We start from the raw sequence: 18,650 nt of genomic DNA, 5'->3' as shown, positions 1-18,650 counted from the left end.
AGAAGTAATCATACGTTGGAGCATGAGTTTAATTAAACAATAATTAGTTTGAGTCTCTGTGGGAACGAACTAGAAAGTATTCTATATTACTTGTGAATGCGTATACTTGCGTGAATATTAGCGCGTGTTTTCGCCCTAACAAGTTTTTGGCACCGCTGCCGGGGACTCGGCGTATTTGTTTAGTTTATGTACTTACCATCATTGGTCATTAGGACTCAGTGATTAGGACGTAGTTGTTATTTATTGTTTCTGGTTGTGTTTCAGGTACTTACGCGAACATTTATGCAAACTCGTTCTCGTACTCGCAAGAGGACTTTAGATACAGCTGAGGAGACAGACGAAGTTCTTGATATTTCGGAGAAGATAGATTTTGAAGATTCGGATTCAGGAACTGAGCAGAAAGAACCAGTAATCATGGGTGATCGTATTGTTCAGGTTGATCCAGCTCTTATGGACTTTTCTTGGCCTAAAATTGATGACATTCAGCCAAGCATTCTTCATCCGGCTATTCAAGCTAACACCTTTGAAATCAAGCCGGGCACTATTCAGATGGTGCAGAATTCTGTTTCTTTTGGAGGAGCTGCAACTGAAGACTCCAACATGCACATAAGGAATTTTGTCGAGATCTGCAGCACTTTCAAGTATAATGGAGTAACTGATGAGGCTATCAAGCTAAGACTTTTCCCATTCTCACTGAGGGATAAAGCTAAGGCCGGTTACATTCTGAACCAGCTGGGTCCATCACTATTTGGCAAGATCTTGTGCAAAAGTTTCTGGTGAAGTTTTATCCGATTGCAAAGACTTCTGCTATGAGGAGTGCTCTTACTCAGTTTGCGCAGCAACCTACAGAATCTATGTGCGAAGCTTGGGAACGCTACAAGGAAATGTTGAGAAAGTGTCCACATCATGGAATGCCCGATTGGATGGTGATCACTGGTTTCTATAATGGTTTTGGGGCCCAATCTCGGCCCATGCTCGATGCAGCAGCTGGAGGCGCCTTATGGGCCAAAAGCTATACTGAGGCTTATAATCTTATCGAGACTATGGCTGCAAATGAGCATCAAAACCCAACTCAGAGGATGATGCCTGGGAAGGTAGCAAGTATTCTGGAAGTCGATGCAGCCACTGCTATTGCAGCGCAGCTCCAGGCGCTGTCGATGAAGGTTGATTCTCTAGCTATATATGGAGTTAATCAAATAGCTATGATCTGTGAGCTTTGTGCAGGTTCTCATGCTACAGATCAGTGTTCTCTTGTCAATGAATCTGTTCAGTATGTGAATAATTATCAGCGACAACAGCAGCCTGTGCCAGCTACTTATCATCCTAACAATAGAAATCATCCAAATTTCAGATGGGGTAATAATCAGAATGCTATTCAGCCACCATATCAGCAAGGTGTGAGTAAACAGTTTAATACACCTGGATTCCAGCAACCATAGCAGTATGCTCAAAGGCAATCATATCCTCAACAGGGAAGTGCAGCTACACCTACTAGTGCTGATTTTGATGAACTTAAGCTGTTATGCAAGAGTCAGGCGGTTGCTATCATGACCTTAGAAAATCAAATCGGTCAAATAGCCAATATAGTGCTAAATCGTCAACCTGGCACACTCCCCAGTGACACGGAAGTATCAGGCAGAAAGGAAGCTAAAGAGCAAGTCAAGGCTATTACCTTAAGGTCTGGGAAAGTTGCTGATGAAAAGGCAAAAGAAGGAGAAGCTGAAATTAGGGATGAAGAAGCTAAGCAAAAGGAGAAAGCGGCGGAACCAAGGAAGACTACTGTTGAACACACTCTGCCTGAGGGTAATACAGGGGAGAAACAGCTCTATCCTCCACCACCTTTTCCTAAGAGATTGCAGCAACAAAAGTTGGATAGACAGTTTGGTAAGTTTCTGGAGGTGTTCAAGAAACTTCACATCAATATACCTTTCGCTGAGGCTCTGGAGCAAATGCCTAGTTATGCGAAGTTTATGAAGAGTATTCTTTCAAGGGAGGTGAAACTGGATGACCTTGAGACCGTTGCTCTCACGGAAGAATGTAGCGCTGTTCTGCAGCAAAAGTTACCTCCAAATCTTAAAGATCCAGGTAGCTTCACCATTCCTTGCACCATTGGCAAGTTGACTTTTGACAAGTGCCTTTATGATTTGGGAGCAAGCATCAATCTGATGTCGTTGTCGATCTTTAAAAAGTTGGATTTGCCTGATCCAAAACCCACATACATGTCTCTCCAATTGGCTGATCATTCTATTACTTACCCAAGGGGCATAGTGGAGGATGTGCTAGTCAAGGTGGATAAGCTCTTCTTTCCTGCAGATTTTGTTATTCTAGATTTTAAGGAAGATAAGAAGATTCCCATAATCTTGGGAAGACCTTTCTTGGCTACTGGCCGTACCTTGATAGATGTGCAGAAAGGTGAACTTACTATGCGGGTACAAGATCAGGATGTGACCTTCAACGTGTTCAAGGCCATGAAATTCCCTACAGAAGATGAGGAGTGCTTAAAAGTGGATGTGATTGATTCTGCGGTTACTTCAGAACTCGATCGCATGCTAATGTCTGATGCATTGGAAAAGGCCTTAGTGGGGGATTTTGACAGTGATGATGAAGATGGCAACGAGCAATTACAATATCTGAATGCTTCTCCCTGGAAGCGAAAGCTGGACATGCCATTTGAATCTCTTGGTACTTCTGACCTCAAGAATGCTGAAGGAAAGCTCAAACCATCAATTGAGGAAACACCTACCTTGGAGCTCAAGCCATTACCTGAATACTTGAGGTATGCTTTTTTAGGTGATGCATCTACTTTACCTGTTATTATTGCATCTGACCTTTCAGGTAGTGAGGAAGACAAGCTCTTAAGGATTTTGAGAGAATTCAAATCAGCTATTGGATGGACCATAGCAGACATCAAGGGGATCAGCCCTTCATATTGTATGCATAAAATTCTGCTAGAGGAAGGTAGTAAGCCAACTGTTGAATAGCAGCGCAGACTTAATCCTATCATGAAGGAGGTAGTGAAGAAAGAAATTCTGAAATGGCTCGATGCAGGCATCATTTATCCTATTTCTGACAGTTCTTGGGTGAGCCCCGTACAATGTGTGCCTAAGAAAGGAGGTATCACTGTGGTAGCAAATGAGAAGAATGAGTTCATCCCCACTCGTACAATTACAGGATGGAGAGTATGCATGGATTACCGAAAGTTGAACAAAGCCACGAGGAAGGATCACTTCCCTCTTCCATTCATTGATCAGATGCTTGACAGGTTGGCTGGTCATGAGTATTATTGTCTTCTGGATGGCTATTCAGGGTATAATCAGATTTGTATTGCACCAGAGGATCAGGAAAAGACTACCTTTACTTGTCCATTTGGCACGTTTGCTTTTCGCAGAGTTTCGTTTGGGTTATGTGGCGCCCCGGCCACTTTTCAGAGATGTATGATGGCTATATTCTCTGACATGATTGGAAATAATGTCGAGGTGTTCATGGACGACTTCTCCGTCTTTGGATATTTGTATGATGAATGTTTAAATAATCTTCGTGCCGTACTCAAAAGGTGCGTGGAAACTAATTTGGTGCTCAATTTGGAGAAATGTCATTTTATGGTGCGACAGGGCATTATTCCCTGTCGCACCATAAAGTGACATTTCTCCCAGTTGAGAACCAAGTTGGTCTCAACACACCTCTTAAGAATGTCGCCCAGATTTTGCAAGCACTCATCAAATGAATCGCCAAACACAGAGAAATCATCCATAAACACCTCCACATTCTGACCAATCATGTCAGAGAAGATGTTGTGCATATGTTGTGTACTTGATGATTTCATAAATAAAACATCTAAGTAGATTTTACTTAGTGAAATTATGTAGCACTCGATGGATAAGAATTATAGTCCCGACGGATGATTAACCTATTATCCATCGAGTGAGTAGCTTATGTAATAATAAGTTTGTAGCACAGTTATGTATGCACCTTTGTATAGAATCTGTAGTAGCATATAAGTCATGTTGACTTTAACTAGATATGCAGAATAGATTGATTAATTGTACATAAATGATGTCTTGTAATTCTGCATAAGTGATATAGAGTCAAGTGCCAAAATAGCTACCGACGGATGATTAACAAAGCCATCGACGGATGATCAAATGACTATCAACGGATGTTTAATATAGCAGTCGACGGATGATCAATTAAATCATCAACGGATGTTCTGAAAGTCGACGGATGATCATATGAAGAATTCAAACAGCAGTTGAACAGTGAAAGCTGACACACAGCCGTCGAGATGTATACAAACACACTGTGGAAGCCCATTAACTGGGTAATAGAGGACGAAAAGTAGCAAAGCTTAAGACTGTTAGATTTTATATTTGTTCAGTCTTTTTGACTTTGTAATCTTGGTATTATATAAACCAAGAGAGTAGCAAATAGAAAAATAACTGAGATAGCTGAGAAACACAAAAAAACAGAGAAATCTTTGTAAGCAGAATCATTAGCATTTCCTGTATTCTCAGTAGTTCCATTTGTAAGCAGCTGTGAGCATTTCTGCACACAGAGTCCTCTCGATATATTTTATATATCTCTGGTGGAATTGTTTAAATCCACCAGAAAGTTTTTAAAGCCTCTTGTTTTTAATTACTTATGTTTTGATTCAATTAAGTTTACATTCCGCATTGTGCTAATCAAAATAAATATATCTATAATCGAGTTGAACATTTTTATTTCAAGAAAAAGGTTCAAGAATTCCATTCAACCCCCCTTCTGTAATTCTTGCTATATTGTTAAGGGACTAACAATTGGTATCAGAGCAAGCTCTTAATCTACAAAGAGTTTAAAGATCAAAACAATTCAGTAAGATGAACAAGAAAGATGTTGGAGTCAAGATTCCTTTTCTTGATAAAGATAATTACCATCATTGGAAGGTAAAGATGCATCTTCATATGCTTTCTCAAGATGAGGCCTATGTGGACTGCATAGAAAGAGGCCCTCATGTTCCAATGAGAGCTGCAACAGGAAACGAGCCATCTGTTCCAAAGCCAAGGCATGAATGGTCTGATCCTGATATTGAACAAGTCAGGAAAGATAAAAAGGCCATGAACATTCTGTCCAATGGTGTTGATGCAGACATGTTTGATAACATCATCAACTGTAAAACTGCCAAGGAAGTTTGGGACACAATACAGATAATTTGTGATGGCACTAAGCAAGTAAGAGAAAATAAAATGCAGCTCCTGATTCAGCAATATGAGCATTTTCACAATGAAGAAAGTGAGTCACTCACTGACATTTTTAGTAGATTCCAAAAACTACTAAATGCTCTTAAGTTGCATGGAAGAGTCTATCAGACTAAAGACTCCAATATGATATTTCTCAGATCTCTTCCAAAGGAATAGAAACCAATGACAGCCTCATTGAGAAACTCACAAGATTATAAGGAGTTTACTTTGGAGAGACTGTATGGCATTCTGAAGACCTATGAGCTTGAGATAGAGCAGGATGAAAGAATGGAGAGAGGAAAGAAGAAAGGAGGATCCATTGCGCTAGTTGCTGATCTGGAAAAGGAGAAGAAAGTGAAGATGAAAGCTGTAGAATCAACTACAAAGGTCTGTGAGAATAAGGGTAAGGGGCTAGCTGCAGAAAGTGAAGATTCATTGAGCCAAGATGACATGGAGGACATTGATGAGCACCTAGCATTTCTTTCAAGAAGATTTGCCAAGCTCAAGTTCAAGAAGAACTTTGGAGCAGCCAAGCCAAATAGAAACATGGTGGATAAGTCAAAATTCAAATGTTTCAAATGTGGCTTGGCAGGGCATTTTGCAAATGAGTGTAGAAAGTCAGATTCCAGTAAGAAATGGTTTGAGTCTGTGGATTATAAGCAAAAATACTTTGATCTACTCAAATAAAAGGAAAGGGCTTTTATTACACAAAAGAATGACTGGGCAGCTGATGGTTTGGAAGAAGATGAAGATGTCAGCTATGCCAATCTAGCCCTAATGGCCAAGTCTGATAAAACAGAGACAAGTTCCTCAAGCAATCAGGTAATCACTACAAACCTTGCACATTTATCTAAAGCTGAGTGTAATGATGCAATAAATGATATGTCTACAGAATTGTATCATTTGCGTGTTACACTTAAGTCTCTCACTAAAGAAAATGCTAAAATCAAAGAAAACAACTTGTTTTTAAGTGAGAGGAATAATGTGCTTGAGTCTCAGTTTGTTGAGTTTGAGAAACTAAAAATTGAGTGTAAGATTACCAAGGAGGAATTAACTGAGTCCTTGAAAAAGGAAGAAATTTTGAAGAAGCAGCTCGAGCGTGAACAAGAGGTGATTAAAGCATGGAAAACATCCAGGGATGTTCATGCTCAAATCACCAAAGTTCAAGGAATTGAGTCTTTTTGTGATGAAGCCTGGAAAAAGAATAAAGAGAAACTAGAACCTATTTTTGTAGATGGGTTGCTGACAGATGTAGACTCGACGGATAATGAGGACTATCCGTCGGATAACAAAAAATGTTATCCGTCGAATGATAAAAATCCTCATCCGTCGGCTGTAAGAAAACCCATTAGCAAAGCCAAATTAATCAAGCTAAATGATAATTATGGGTCTGTTTCCAAGAACTTTATTTCAGGAGAGTCAAGTCAAGCTAAGAAAGAAAAAAAGGCAAATGTTGGTCACATGACTGTCAAACAGTTAAGTGACAGACTTGAGAAAATAGAGGTAAAAACAGATACTAAAAAGAAAAACAATAGGAATGGTAAAGTAAGGATTAACAAACACAATAACTACACACCTGATAAATATGCCCCTAGAAAAATCTGTGTCAAGTGTGGTAGTGTAAATCATTTGTCAGTTAATTGCAAATCTGCCATGCCTACTCCCATGTCTGTTCAGCCTCAATTTCCTAACATGAATGCCATGCCTCCCATGCCTGTTAATACTATGCCTACACAGAACATGAATGCACAGTTTTCTAATATGCCATTTGCACTTAATCCATATTATGCTGCATACAATATGCCTCAAATGCCATTTAGCATGCCTTACTGGAATAACATGTTTGCACCAAGCATGTCATTTCCTGTTAGCCATAATATGCATGATAATTCTGTTGCATTAAATGGTTTCAAAGGCCCAACCCAAATGACTAAGGAAGAATCTGAAATTCCTAAGTCAAATGAGTTAAGACCTAAGAAACAGAAGAAGAAAGCTAACAAGGCAGGACCCAAGGAAACTTGGGTAGCAAAATCAACTTGATTTGATTTTGATGTGTGCAGGGAAACAGAAAGAATATTTGGTACTTGGATAGTGGCTGTTCAAGACACATGACTGGTGATTCTACCCTGCTCACAGAGTTTAAGGAGAGAGCTGGCCCAAGTAATACTTTTGGAGATGACAGCAAAGGTTATACTGTGGGATATGGCTTTATTTCAAATGATAATGTCATCATTGAAGAGGTTGCCTTAGTGGATGGTCTCATACACAATCTGTTGAGTATCAACAGCTTTGTGACAAAGGCAACTCAGTAACCTTCAACAAAGAAGCCTATGTTGTGACTAACAATCAAAACAACAAAGTGGTTCTCACTGGTGTGAGAAGAGGAAATGTGTACCTAGCTGACTTCAACTCAACTAAAGCAGAATCTGTAACTTATCTTCTCAGTAAAGCAAGTCAAGATGAAAGTTGGCTATGGCACAAGAAGCTATCCCATTTAAACTTCAAGACCATGAATGAGCTGGTAAAGAAAGAACTAGTAAGAGGCATTCTTCTAGTGGAGTTTACAAAGGATGGACTGTGTGATGCCTGCCAAAAAGGGAAGCAGATCAAAGCATCATTCAGGAAGAAACTTGATTCAGCAATTAAAGAGCCTCTGCAACTGCTTCACATGGATTTGTTTGGACCAGTCAATGTATTGTCAATTTCAAAGAAAAGATTTTTCCTAGTAATTGTAGATGATTTCTCAAAGTTCTCTTGGACATATTTCCTAAAGTCTAAAGATGAGGCTAGTGAAATCATCATCAATCACATAAGGCAAGTTAACAATCATCCTAATTTCAAAGTTAGAAGAATCAGGAGTGACAATGGAACTGAGTTCAAGAACTATGTCATGAGAGCATTTTGTGAGAAAAATGGGATCTTGCATGACTTTTCAGCAGCAAGGACTCCACAACAGAATGAAGTAGTGGAAAGAAAGAACAGATCTCTTATTGAAGCTGCAAGGACAATGCTTGAAGAATCAAAATTACCAACATATTTCTGGGATGAAGCTGTAAACACTGCATGCTACACTCAGAACATCTCTCTGATTAATCAAGCAAGATGCATGACTCCTTATCAATTGTTCAAGAACAAGAAGCCAACTCTAAACTTTTTTCATGTCTTCGGCTGTAAATGCTATATTCTGAGAAATCAAATTGATCAAAATGGGAAGTTTGATGCTAAAGCAGATGAAGGAATTTTTGTTGGATATGCTGTTGGTAAAGCATATAGAGTCTACAATCTAAGAACCAACATTGATGTGGAATCTATACATGTTGTGTTTGATGATAAAAAGATTGAAGGACTGAAAGATGGAGATTACCATGAGAGCCTCAAATTCCATAATGTTGAGATGGTCATTGATGGAAGTGATGATGAGAGTGATCAAGAAATAGTGTCTAAGGATAATGCAGACAAATCTACCACCAATGAAGCACAAAACTCAACATCCATCGAGTTGTAAGATATTTCATCTGTCGGAAGGCAATCTGTGTTATCCGTCAGTAGACAACCTGCCTCATCCGTCAGTATTCAAAATTCACCATCCGTCGGGTTATCAAAAGGAGCAGGAAGTCAAGGCAGATCACCCATAGAAAGTACCCCTTTCTCAAATCAAAGATCCACAAACTCAGGGGGGGTTTCTAGCACTCAAAACTCAATCACACATCAAGAAAACATTGAGGTCTCTTCATCTGGAGCTAATCTACCTCAACCAAGGAAATGGACAAAAGATCACCCCTTTGACCTGATTATTGGTGATGTTCCTTCTAGAGTTCAAACAAGAAGAGCAACTCAGGAAGAATGTCTATACAGCAGCTTTCTGTCAAAGGAAGAACCAAAGAAGGTAGAAGAAGCTTTGTTAGATCCTGATTGGATTTTAGCTATGCAGGAGGAGCTAAACCAAATTTGAAAGGAATAAAGTATGGAAGCCGGTACCCAAGCCTAAAGGAAAGAATCCAATAGACACCAAATGGGTATTCAGAAACAAGATGGATGAAAATGGCATAGTAGTAAGGAACAAAGCTAGATTGGTTGCTAAAGGCTATTGCCAGCAAGAAGGAATAGATTTTGATGAAACATTTGCTCCTGTTGCAAGACTTGAAGCCATCAGAATCTTCTTAGCCTATGCAGCCCATGCCAATTTCAAGGTCTATCAAATGGATGTCAAAAGTGCCTTTCTGAATGGAGATTTGGAGGAAGAAGTGTATGTTAGTCAGCCTCCTGGCTTTGAAGATCTAAATTTTCCAGAGTATGTCTATTATCTACTGAAAGCACTTTATGGACTGAAGCAAGCACCTAGAGCCAGGTATGACACTTTATCAAAGTTCCTTTTGGAAAATCACTTCACAAGAGGTACTGTAGATAAAACTTTATTTTTCAGAAATGTTAATGGCTCTAGCATACTTGTTCAAATTTATGTAGATGATATTATTTTTGGCTCTACAGATGAGAAACTTTGTAAAAAGTTTGCCAAACTGATGCAAAGTAAGTATGAAATGAGTATGATGGGAGAACTAACTTACTTTCTTGGTTTACAAGTTAAGCAAGTTAGTGATGGAATATTCATTAGTCAAACTAAATATATTTTTAATCTTTTAAAGAAGTTTGATCTAATGGATTGCACATCTGCAAAAACCCCCATGGCCACTGCAACTAAGCTTGAACTAAACACTACTGAAAAGTCTGTGGATATTTCAAGCTATAGAGGCATGGTTGGCTCACTTCTGTACTTAACAGCTAGTAGGCCAGATATAATGTTTGCTACATGTTTATGTGCTAGATTTCAGGCTGATCCTAGAGAGTCTCACTTGATAGCTATTAAGAGAATTTTCAGATATCTCAAGGGAACACCAAAACTTGGCATTTGGTATTCTAGAGATTCTGGTTTTGATCTAACTGGTTATTCAGATGCAGATTATGCAGGTTGCAGAATTGACAGAAAAAGCACAACAGGAACTTGTCAATTTCTAGAAAACAAGCTTGTGTCCTGGTTCAATAAAAAGCAAAATTCAGTTTCTACTTCTACAGCTGAAGCTGAATATATTGCTGCTGGCAGTTGCTGTGCACAGATTTTATGGATGAAAAATCAATTGCTAGACTATGGTTTGCAAGTTGAGAGGATTCCTGTTTTCTGTGATAACACAAGTGCAATTGCCATCACTGAAAATCCAGTGCAACATTCAAGGACAAAGCACATAGACATCAAGTACCATTTCATAAGGGAACATGTAATGAATGGTACTGTAGAGTTACATTTTGTTCCAAGTGAGAAGCAACTTGCAGATATCTTTACCAAGCCACTGGATGAATCCACCTTTTCTAGGTTGGTAAGTGAGTTAGGTATGCTTAATTACTCTTGAATTTATCTGAGTTATTTTGCAAGTTGAAATGTAGCCAGAAATTTAGCGGATTTTTAGTCATGGATGAAATTTTGGCTAAGTCAAAATTTGCATCTCGACGGATGACCATTATCCATCGAGTTGAGTCATCCATCGATATACTAATTGCAAATAAAAATCAATTACTTTTCTAGAATCTTTTAAAACTCGACGGATAATAGTTTATTCTCATCCGTCGAAGTGTCTAAATCTTAACCGTTAATTCCCTGAACATTATCCATCGAGTATACTTACAGTTTGTAAGCATTACATGACGGATAATGGGTGGAATTTTTACAGTTTATTTTCAAAACGGCTATTTTAGGCAATTTCTATTGGTTAATTTACTCTTCTTTATTATTTTTATCCGTTGTTTTTGAGAGAGTATAAAAGCTTATTTCATTTCAATTATTTTTTGTTATCATTCTCAAATTCAACTGCTTTTATTTCATTCTCTCTCAAGCAAATATTCTCTTTCTCTTCAAACTTTCATTCTCTAACAATGGCACTTGTAGTAAAGATTATGTCTCAGACTGGGTTCATTTATGAGAAGAACAACTTCACTGCTTTGGTCAATAAGGGTATTCAGCAATCAGAAGACTATCACAAGATGATGGACTTCGTGAAGAACTGCAAGTTAAGTTATGTCATGCTTGAATCACCCACAATTTTCTGTGAAGTTGTTGAAGATATGTGGACCACTGCAATCTACAACTCTACTGACAAAACCATCACTCTAACTATCAAAGGTAATGAGTTTTGTATCAATAGTGATGTGATAAAAGCATGTTTCAAAATTCCTGATGATAATGTAACTTCACCACACACTGACACTGATATTATCAATATGCTTAATTCCATGCATTATGCACTTCCTACTACCAAGCTAAGTGATATTAGAAGATTAGGTCTTAGGAAGGAATGGAGTTTCATGTGTGATGTTGTGACTAAAGTTTTCTCTGGAAAAATCAGTAATTTTAATTCTGTGAACATTTCCATGCTTAACATGTTATACATGCTAGTTACAGATAAATTTTACAATTTCAGTGACCTTCTCCTGTATGAGTTAGGTTTTAAACTAGGTGAGTTAGCCAAAAGGGGAAAGAATGTATATTATGCTAGATTTTTTATACAGTCACTCTTAGGACTGAGAGAGGAGAGTGCATTGATTGAGAGGCTGGGTTGCTCCCAGGCAAAAGGAGAGGAAAAGAGTGAATCTCAGCAATCCATTTATTCAGGATTGGCAAAAGTGAGTGAGAGGAGTCCCACCTTAGTAGGTGAAGGTGAGGGTGTGAGGGTGGGGAGCCAGGGTGAGACCCTGATGTAACAAAAGAGAGATTATGAGAGAAAGGCAGGTACAGGAGAAATAAGGGTGGATCCAGCCATTGCTAGTGAGTCAATGATTGTGAATGATGCTGAAAAGGGAAGACAATTTCAGCAACATTACAAAGCTGAAATTGATAACATTTCCTTAAATGCTGACACTTTTACTCATCCTATGTCAGCCTATCAATTTTTGGCTGCTCAGGGCAATGTGGAGACAGAATAGACCTTGAATCTAGTACACACCTCAGAATCTCTTCAAAGAGATAAAGCTGCTGTCAATAGGATGCCTTCTCAAGCTGGTGAGCCATCTGAAGAATTTGGAGTAAATTCTAATGATGATGACTCTGTTTCTTTGGATGGAAGCATGAACTTAGGGGGAGATGAAGGCCCAAGTTCTGTTTTAAATTTACCTGGATGGGCATGGACAAAGGAATTTACACCAGGACAATTTGATGTGTCTTTGGTCAAGCAAGTGATGGCTATTCAAAAGGCCCTTCAGGAAACTTTAGATGTTGGTACCAAGGCTATTCTTCAAGCTCACCTAGACTCTCTACATCTCATGAAGATCCAGCACTTAAGACAGAATATGAGTGTGGATGAACTAAAAAGAGATATAGCTGACTTGAAGACATACAATTCTGAGAAGCTGGATTCAGTAATGTCATATGGTACCATGCAAGATCTATTACTAAGATTGAGGAGAGAATCAGATTCTAAAAAGAAGCTAGCCAAGCTGGAAAACAGAGTTCAAGTTATTGAGAATTCAGTGGCTATCCTTCTTCAAAATCAACAGACTCGGACAAATCTTCTCATGCAACTGGCTAAAGCACAAGGCCTAACTCCTCAACTTGATGATAACAAAAAGGGGGAGAGAGAATCAAGTAAGGGGGAGAAAGGACCAACGGAGGGGGAGAAACTTCAAGTACAAATCAGTAAAGTAATTGTACCTTCAATTACAATCTCCAAGCCAACAGTTGTAGATGGTATAGATCTAATTAAAGCAGCAGCAGCAAACTTGAAAGTTGCTGAAAAAGGAAAGTTGAGTTTGATCAACTGGAATAAGATTGATGAGGAGATACAGAAAAAGTTTGAACTAGTCAAGGAGCCAGTTCAGTCAGCCATCCATCACTCTCATGTCAAGCCAATCAGTGTGAATGAGATGAGCATGAACTATCTGGAAAAAGGATAATCTTCCTGCATCAAGTCTACAAAGGCTGAAACAATTCTTAAACCAAGGGCAAATTATCCAAAATCATCTTGGAAGAACCCTATGGACACTGTGTATGAGACACCCAAGCCTGATGAAAAGAACCTTCTGTCAAGATCTATTGTCTTCTATAAAGATCCAGCTGATTCAGCTTTAAAAAGGAGAATTGCTAAGATATTCAGAAATGGAAAGGAAATTTGTGTGGTAGCTGGACATCCATAATTTGCTCAAGCAAAGAAAGAAGAAAAAGCCAGATTAAAGCAGGAAAAGAGGCAAGCTACTCTAGATGCAAAGAAGTCTAAACAAAAGAAAGAACAGATTGTTATCCTGGCCAAGCTACAGGCTGTAAACTATTCTCAACAAATTCCCTCTCAACCATCTGAAGCTGCTGAATCAAAGAAGAAAATTAAAGAAAAGAAGAAATCCCCAAGGAAGAAAGAATTGGCTAGAAGAACAAAGAGGAAATTGGATGTTGTTGACAAGGAATTGGAAGATCAATTTCCTAAGGAATCCACTCCAGCTACAACTCAAGCATCAAAGCCCTCTGTGGTATTTGAAGACATAAGGGTGGTGGATCCCTACAGGAACATACATGGTGAACCTATTGTGCCAAAGGATGAGGCAATAGAGTGGGATAAAATACCAATTCCTGACTTCAACTTACCAATCCTTAGCAAGCCAAAAAGGACAAAGTCAAGGGCAGTCAAGAAAGTGAAGCTGTCACCTCTCAAATCCAAGTCAGTAGTTAAAGCTCAACCCAAGGTCAACAGGGGAGACTACTTGTACTTGTGTGACATCAAAGAATTTTCAGATCTAAATCTTTATCTGGATGAACTGGATGAAGTAAGGACAATTGATGCATACAGAAACCTACCTGAAAGGTTGGTGTTCAAGTACAAAGGAGGAAGGGAGATTCAGTGGCCACTTCACAGGATTCTTCAAAAAAGCCAAGCTGTGCTGATTAAAGTCTATTCATCCTTCAAGAAAAACTTTGGTTTCAATTTAACTGCAAGAAGACTAGTATTGAAGAAGATTGAAGAGCTGAGGAGTGTTAGAGCTAAAGATGCACTCCCAAAGACTCTAAGCATCCCATACACAGGGAGAAGAGTGCATCTAAGGCCCTACTGGCTGATGGAATTCATGGATGACAAGGGTGTAAGAAGATTCTTCAGATTAGAAGACCAATTGAGTATATCTAGCAATGAGACTCTCTTGGAAATGCAAGAAAAGCTAGATCTCTCAGAATCTGATGAACTAGAATTCCACAGGCAGCTCCAGAATCAAATTGAAGAAAATAACAGAAAGCTTGGAAGAAGATCCAGACCTTCAAGGAACTAGAAAAATCTGCTCAGGCTAGAGGAGCATCTTGAATTGACTGTGAGCCAAACCTTTCTCATTTTAATTAATTGAAGCACTTTCAGTTTTATCTACTTATCTTTAAAGATATATGTTCAGGATGTTTTGTTATCATCAAGTATCTCTTAATTTATGGCTATAATTCCAGTAGACATAAATTGGGGGAGATTGTTGTGCATATGTTGTGTACTTGATGATTTCATAAACAAAACATCTAAGTAGATTTTACTTAGTGAAATTATGTAGCACTCGACGGATAAGAATTATAGTCCCGACGGATAACTCATTATAGGCCCGATGGATGATTAACCTATTATCCATCGAGTGAGTAGCTTATGTAATAATAAGTTTGTAGCACAGTTATGTATGCACCTTTGTATAGAATCTGTAGTAGCATATAAGTCATGTTGACTTTAACTAGAAATGCAGAATAGGTTGATTAATTGTACATAAATGATGTCTTGTAATTCTACATAAGTGATATAGAGTCAAGTGCCAAAATAGCTACCGACGGATGATTAACAAAGCCATCGACGGATGATCAAATGACTATCAACGGATGTTTAATATAGCAGTCAATGGATGATCAATTAAATCATCAACGGATGTTCTGAAAGTCGACGGATGATCATATGAAGAATTCAAACAGCAGTTGAACAGTGAAAGCTGACATACAGCCGTCGAGATGTATACAAACACACTGTGGAAGCCCATTAACTGGGTAATAGAGGACGAAAAGTAGCAAAGCTTAAGACTATTAGATTTTATATTTGTTCAGTCTTTTTGAATTTATAATCTTGGTATTATATAAACCAAGAGAGTAGCAAATAGAAAAATAACTGAGATAGCTGAGAAACATAAAAAAAACAGAGAAATCTTTGTAAGCAGAATCATTAGCATTTCCTGTATTCTCAGTAGTTCCATTTGTAAGCAGCTGTGAGCATTTCTGCACACAGAGTCCTCTCGATATATTATATGTATCTCTGGTGGAATTGTTTAAATCCACCAGAAAGTTTTTAAAGACTCTTGTTTTTAATTACTTATGTTTTGATTCAATTAAGTTTACATTCTGCATTGTGCTAATCAAAACAAATATATCTATAATCGAGTTGAATATTTTTATTTCAAGAAAAAGGTTCAAGAATTCCATTCAACCCCCCTTCTGTAATTCTTGCTATATTGTTAAGGGACTAACATAATATAGCCATCATGCATCTCTGAAATTTGGCAAGTGCCCCACACAAACCAAAAGAAACTCTTCTAAAGACGAAAGTACCAAATGAACAAGTGAAAGTAGTTTTTTCCTGATCCTCCGGAGCAATGCAAATCTGATTATAGCCCGAATAGCCATCCATAAGACAGTAATACTCATGCCTAGCCAATCTGTCAAGCATCTGATCAATAAACGGTAGAGGGAAGTGATCCTTTCTCGTGGCCTTGTTCAGCTTCCTGTAATCCATGCAAACTCTCCACCCCGTGATTGTTTGAGTAGGAATGAGCTCATTCTTCTCATTAGCAACAACGGTGATACCTCATTTCTTTGGTATACACTGAACTGGACTCACCCAAGAACTGTCAGAAATGGGATAGATGATCCCTGCATCCAGCTATTTGAGAATTTCCTTCTTCGCAACTTCTTTCATGATCGGATTTAGCCTTCTTTGTTGCTCAACAGTAGGCTTGCTACCTTCCTCTAGCAGAATTTTATGCATACAATAAGAAGGATTGATTCCCTTAATATCTGCTATCGTCAATCCAATTGCCGATTTGAATTCTCTCAGAATTCTTACGAGTTTTTCTTCATCACTACCTGAAAGGTCAGATGCAATAATAACAGGCAAAGTAAATGTATCACCTAAAAATCATACCGTAAGTATTCAAGTAATGGTTTAAGCTCAAGTGTAGGAGCTTCCTCAATAGATGGCTTGAGGAGCTTGGGAGATTTATTCCGCTCCTCCATTTTAAGAGATTCAAAAGGCATATCCATCTTCCTCTTCCAAGGAGAAGTATTTAGATATTGCAATTGCTCATCACCTTCATCATCTTCATTATGTGAACTCCCCAACAAGGCCTTTTCTAAGGCATCAGACCTTAGTAATTGATCAAGTTCTGAAGTAACCACTGAATCGACCAACTCTACCTTTAAGCACTCCTCATTTTCCGTAGGCAATTTTATAGCATTAAACACATTAAAAGTTACATCCTGGTCCAGCACTCGCATGGTGAGCTCACCCTTCTGCACATCTATCAAGGTTCGACCAGTAGCCAAGAACAGTCTTCCCAAGATTATGGGAATCTTCTTATCCTCCTCAAAATCCAGAATTACAAAATCAGCAGGAAAGATGAGTTTATCCACCTTGACCAAAACATCCTCAACAATGCCTCACGGATATGTAATAGAAAAATCAGCCAGCTGCAGAGTCATATAAGTAGGTTTTGGATAAGGTAAGTCCAACTTCTTGAATATTGATAAAGGCATCAGATTGATGCTATCTCCCAAGTCACATAAGCATTTGTCAAATGACAATTTTCCAATGGTACAAGGAATAGTGAAGCTTCCAGGATCTTTAAGCTTCGGAGGCAACTTCTGTTGCAGCACAGCACTGCACTCCTCCATGAGAGCAACTGTCTCTAAGTCATCAAGCTTCACCTTCCGAGAGAGTATACCTTCCATAAACTTCACATAACTAGGCATTTGTTTAAGAGCTTCAGCGAAAGGTATGTTGATGTGAAGTTTCTTGAAGACTTGAACACCTCCAGAAACTTCTCAAACTACTTATCCATCTTTTTCTTCTGCAGCCTTTTTAGAAAGTACGGTGGAGGATAGATCTGCTTCTCCCCTGTATTACCCTCAGTAGGAGTGTGTTCAACAGTAGTCTTCCTTGGTTCCACTTCATCTTCCTTCTGTACTTCTTCCTTAACTATCGCTTCTTCATCCGAAACTTGAGAGTGTTCGGGATTTGCAACATTCCCAGACCTCAATGTAATTGCCTTTTCCTGCTCCTTAGCTTCCCTCTTTCCTGGTACTTTAGTGTCACTAGGAAGTGTACCAGGTTGACGATTTAACAAGACATTGGCAATTTGTCCAATTTGATTTTCCAAGGTCTTGATAGAAACCGCTTGGCTCTTGCACATGAGCCTCAACTCTTATAATTCATATTTTTCATTTGACTATTGTAGCTAGAGTTGTTGCCTTGGTGCATATTGCGGTTGCTGAAAACCAGGAGGGTTGTATTGCTTTGCTGGATACCGCTGATAAGGCTGTTGAACCGCATTCTGAGTGTTGCTCTAGTTAAAGCTAGGATGATTACGGTTATTAGGATGATAGGTGGCTGGTACAGGTTGCTGTGACCTCTGAAAATTGCTCACGAACTGAGCTGATTCACTAGAAATGGCACACTGTTCAGTCTCATGGGCACCAGCACAAAGTTCACAGACACTTGTGATCTGATTAACTCCATAATTAGATAGAGAATCCACCTTTATCATCAAACCCTTAAGCTGAGCAATTATAGCAGTAGTTGCATCCAACTCCAGAATTCCTGCTACCTTGCCCTGAGATAGTCTCTGAGTAGGATTCTGGCATTCATTAGCAGCCATCAGTTCAATTAATTCATAAGCTTCATCATAGCTTTTAGCCCACAAGGCTCCTCTTGATGCTACATCAAGCATGGGTCTAGGAGTAGCACCCAAACCATTATAGAAATAGTTAATGATCATCCAGTCAGGCATCCCATAATGAGGACACTTCCTAAACATCTCCTTATATTGATCCCAAGCCTCACATAAAGATTCTCCAGATTGCTGAACAAATTGAGTAAGTGCGTTTCTGATTGCAGCAGTCTTCGCCATAGGAAAAAATTTAGTTAAGAACTTTTACGCAAGATCCTTCCATTTGATGATAGACCCTAGTGGTAGAGAATACAACCAGTACTTAGCTTTATCCCGCAGAGAGAATGGGAAAAGTCTCAACTTAATAGCATCTTCTGAAACTCCATTGAACTTGAAAATGTCGCGGATCTCGATGAAATCTTTGATGTGCATGTTGGGGTCTTCTGTCGGAGAACCCCCAAACTGAACTGAGTTCTGTATCATCTGAATCGTGCTCGACTTGATCTCAAAGGTTTA

General features: G+C 38.8%; 2 non-coding genes across 2 annotated transcripts; one reads left to right on the top strand and one right to left on the bottom strand.

The window, feature by feature from the left end:
• Nucleotides 1–806: 806 nt before the first annotated feature.
• On the bottom strand, nt 807–913 carry LOC141709454 (small nucleolar RNA R71). The gene has a single exon (XR_012570029.1). It is a non-coding gene; the product is annotated as a small nucleolar RNA R71 (small nucleolar RNA).
• Nucleotides 914–18,252: 17,339 nt separating this feature from the next.
• Nucleotides 18,253–18,359, top strand: LOC141709152 (small nucleolar RNA R71). The gene has a single exon (XR_012569743.1). It is a non-coding gene; the product is annotated as a small nucleolar RNA R71 (small nucleolar RNA).
• The last annotated feature ends 291 nt before the right edge of the window (nt 18,360–18,650 follow it).

The sequence above is a fragment of the Apium graveolens genome, chromosome 2, assembly GCF_009905375.1.
Source record: "Apium graveolens cultivar Ventura chromosome 2, ASM990537v1, whole genome shotgun sequence".
Taxonomy (NCBI): Eukaryota; Viridiplantae; Streptophyta; class Magnoliopsida; order Apiales; family Apiaceae; genus Apium; species Apium graveolens.
The sequence above is the reverse complement of the archived record's forward strand: the minus strand, read 5'-3'. Positions and strand labels throughout refer to the sequence as shown.